This window comes from Taudactylus pleione, unplaced genomic scaffold (assembly GCF_031769625.1).
Source record: "Taudactylus pleione unplaced genomic scaffold, aTauple2 ptg000336l, whole genome shotgun sequence".
In the NCBI taxonomy this organism is placed as follows: Eukaryota; Metazoa; Chordata; class Amphibia; order Anura; family Myobatrachidae; genus Taudactylus; species Taudactylus pleione.
In genome coordinates this window covers 9,102,834-9,107,294 of record NW_028284737.1, presented here as the reverse complement: position 1 = coordinate 9,107,294, position 4,461 = coordinate 9,102,834, and positions in this window count along the sequence as shown.

Here is a 4,461-nt window from a genome sequence, read left to right as displayed (position 1 = left end):
TACTGCGCACACAATTCACAAACACAGAATTAATTTTTTTTTTGGTTTGGACTGGAGTGTACTTTTGGGGGTTACAGCACCCTTTAACGGTCAAGCCAGCTGGCCCTTTACTTATGACACAGGCGTACGCTTGGCACTACTTTGTTGATGCACGTGCGGCTACTGCGCACACAATTCACAAACACAGAGAATATTTTTTTTTTGGTTTGGACTGGAGTGTACTTTCGGGGGTTACAACACCCTTTAACGGTCAAGCCAGCTGGCCCTTTACATATGACACAGGCGTACGCTTGGCACTACTTTGTTGATGCACGTGCTGCTACTGCGCACACAATTCACAAACACAGAAAACAATTTTTTATTGGTTTGGACTGGAGTGTACTTTGGGGGTTACAGCAACCTTTAACGGTCAAGCCAGCCGGCCCTTTACTTATGACACAGGCGCACGCTTGGCACTACTTTGTTGATGCACGTGCGGCTACTGCGCACACAATTCACAAACACAGAAAATAATTTTTTTTTTGGTTTGGACTGGAGTGTACTTTCGGGGGGTACAGCACCCTTTAACGGTCAAGCCATCCGGCCCTTTACTTATGACACAGGCGCACGCATGGCACTACTTTGTTGATGCACGTGCGGCTACTGCGCACACAATTCACAAACACAGAAAATTATTTTTTTTTTGGTTTGGACTGGAGTGTTCTTTTGGGGGGTTACAGCACCCTTTAACGGTCAAGCCAGCCGGCCCTTTACTTATGACACAGGCGCACGCTTGGCACTACTTTGTTGATGCACGTGCGGCTACTGCGCACACAATTCACAAACACAGAAAATAATTTTTTTTTGGTTTGGACTGGAGTCTACTTTCGGGGGTTACAGCACCCCTTAACGGTCAATCCAGCTGGCCCTTTACTTATGACACAGGCGCACGCTTGGCACTACTTTGTTGATGCACGTGCGGCTACTGTGCACACAATTCACAAACACAGAAAATTATTTTTGTTTTGGTTTGGACTGGAGTGCACTTTCGGGGGTTACAGCACCCTTTAACGGTCAAGCCAGCCGGCCCTTTACTTATGACACAGGCACACGCTTGGCACTACTTTGTTGATGCACGTGCGGCTACTGCGCACACAATTCACAAACACAGAAAATAATTTTTTTTTGGGTTTGGACTGGAGTGTACTTTCGGGGGTTACAGCACACTTTAACGGTCAAGCCAGCTGGCCCTTTACTTATGACACAGGCGCACGCTTGGCACTACTTTGTTGATGCACGTGCGGCTACTGCGCACACAATTCACAAACACAGAAAACAATTTTTTTTTGGTTTGGACTGGAGTGTACTTTCGGGGGATACAGCACCCTTTAACGGTCAAGCCAGCCGGCCCTTTACTTATGACACAGGTGCACGCTTGGCACTACTTTGTTGATGCACGTGCAGCTATTGCGGACACAATTCACAAACACAGAAAATTATTTTTTTTTTGGTTTGGACTGGAGTGTACTTTCAAGGGTTACAGCACCCTTTAACGGTAAAGCCAGCCGGCCCTTTACTTATGACACAGGCGCACGCTTGGCACTACTTTGTTGATGCACGTGCGTCTACTGCGCACACAATTCACAAACATAGAAAATAATTTTTTTTTTGGTTTGGACTGAAGTATACTTTCGGGGGTTACAGCACCCTTTAACAGTCAAGCCAGCTGGCCCTTTACTTATGACACAGGCGCACGCTTGGCACTACTTTGTTGATGCACATGCGGCTACTGCGCACACAATTCACAAACACAGAAAAAAATAATTTTTTTGGTTTGGACTGGAGTGTACTTTCGGCGGTTACAGCACTCTTTAACGGTCAAGCCAGCCGGCCCTTTACTTTTGACACAGGCGCACGCTTGGCACTACTTTGTTGATGCACGTGCGGCTACTGCGCACACAATTCACAAACACAGAAAATAATTTTTTTTTGGGTTTGGACTGGAGTGTACTTTCGGGGGTTACAGCACCCTTTAACGGTCCAGCCAGCTGGCCCTTTACTTATGACACAGGCGTACGCTTGGCACTACTTTGTTGATGCACGTGCGGCTACTGCGCACACAATTCACAAACACAGAAAACAATTTTTTTTTGGTTTGGACTGGAGTGTACTTTGGGGGTTACAGCACCCTTTAACGGTCAAGCCAGCCGGCCCTTTACTTATGACACAGGCGCACGCTTGGCACTACTTTGTTGATGCACGTGCGACTACTGCGCACACAATTCACAAACACAGAAAAAAAATTTTTTTTTGGTTTAGACTGGAGAGTACTTTCGGGGGTTACAGCACCCTTTAACGGTCAAGCCAGCCGGCCCTTTACTTATGACTCAGGCACACGCTTGGCACTACTTTGTTGATGCACGTGCGGCTACTGCGCACACAATTCACAAACACAGAAAAGTATTTTTTTTTTAGTTTGGACCGGAGTGCACTTTCGGGGGTTACAGCACCCTTTAATGGTCAAGCCAGCCGGCCCTTTACTTATGACACAGGCGCACGCTTGGCACTACTTTGTTGATGCACGTGCGGCTACTGCGCACACAATTCACAAACACAGAAAATTATTTTTTTTTTGGTTTGGACTGGAGTGTACTTTTGGGGGTTACAGCACCCTTTAACGGTCAAGCCAGCTGGCCCTTTACTTATGACACAGGCACACGCTTGGCACTACTTTGTTGATGCACGTGCGGCTACTGCGCACACAATTCACAAACACAGAGAATATTTTTTTTTTGGTTTGGACTGGAGTGTACTTTCGGGGGTTACAGCACCCTTTAACGGTCAAGCCAGCTGGCCCTTTACTTATGACACAGGCGTATGCTTGGCACTACTTTGTTGATGCACGTGCGGCTACTGCGCACACAATTCACAAACACAGAAAATTATTTTTTTTTTGGTTTGGACTGGAGTGTACTTTGGGGGTTACAGCACCCTTTAACGGTCAAGCCAGCCGGCCCTTTACTTATGACACAGGCGCACGCTTGGCACTACTTTGTTGATGCAAGTGCCGCTACTGCGCACACAATTCACAAACACAGAAAATAATTTTTTTTTTGGTTTGGACTGGAGTGTTCTTTTGGGGGTTACAGCACCCTTTAACGGTCAAGCCAGCCGGCCCTTTACTTATGACACAGGCGCACGCTTGGCACTACTTTGTTGATGCACGTGCGGCTCCTGCGCACACAATTCACAAACACAGAAAAGTATTTTTTTTTTGGTTTGGACTGGAGTGCACTTTCGGGGGTTACAGCACCCTTTAATGGTCAAGCCAGCCGGCCCTTTACTTATGACACAGGCGCACGCTTGGCACTACTTTGTTGATGCACGTGCGGCTACTGCGCACACAATTCACAAACACAGAAAATAAATTTTTTTTTGGTTTGGACTGGAGTGTACTTTTGGGGGTTACAGCACCCTTTAACGGTCAAGCCAGCTGGCCCTTTACTTATGACACAGGCACACGCTTGGCACTACTTTGTTGATGCACGTGCGGCTACTGCGCACACAATTCACAAACACAGAGAATATTTTTTTTTTGGTTTGGACTGGAGTGTACTTTCGGGGGTTACAGCACCCTTTAATGGTCAAGCCAGCTGGCCCTTTACTTATGACACAGGCGTACGCTTGGCACTACTTTGTTGATGCACGTGCTGCTACTGCGCACACAATTCACAAACACAGAAAACAATTTTTTTTTGGTTTGGACTGGAGTGTACTATGGGGGTTACAGCACCCTTTAACGGTCAAGCCAGCTGGCCCTTTACTTATGACACAGGCGCACGCTTGGCACTACTTTGTTGATGCACGTGCGGCTACTGCGCACACAATTCACAAACACAGAAAATAATTTTTTTTTTGGTTTGGACTGGAGTGTACTTTTGGGGGTTACAGCACCCTTTAACGGTCAAGCCAGCCGGCCCTTTACTTATGACACAGGCGCACGCTTGGCACTACTTTGTTGATGCACGTGCGGCTACTGCGCACACAATTCACAAACACAGAAAATTATTTTTTTTTTGGTTTGGACTGGAGTGTACTTTGGGGGTTACAGCACCCTTTAACGGTCAAGCCAGCCGGCCCTTTACTTATGACACAGGCGCACGCTTGGCACTACTTTGTTGATGCAAGTGCCGCTACTGCGCACACAATTCACAAACACAGAAAATAATTTTTTTTTTGGTTTGGACTGGAGTGTTCTTTCGGGGGTTACAGCACCCTTTAACGGTCAAGCCAGCCGGCCCTTTACTTATGACACAGGCGCACGCTTGGCACTACTTTGTTGATGCACGTGCGGCTCCTGCGCACACAATTCACAAACACAGAAAAGTATTTTTTTTTTGGTTTGGACTGGAGTGCACTTTCGGGGGTTACAGCACCCTTTAATGGTCAAGCCAGCCGGCCCTTTACTTATGACACAGGCGC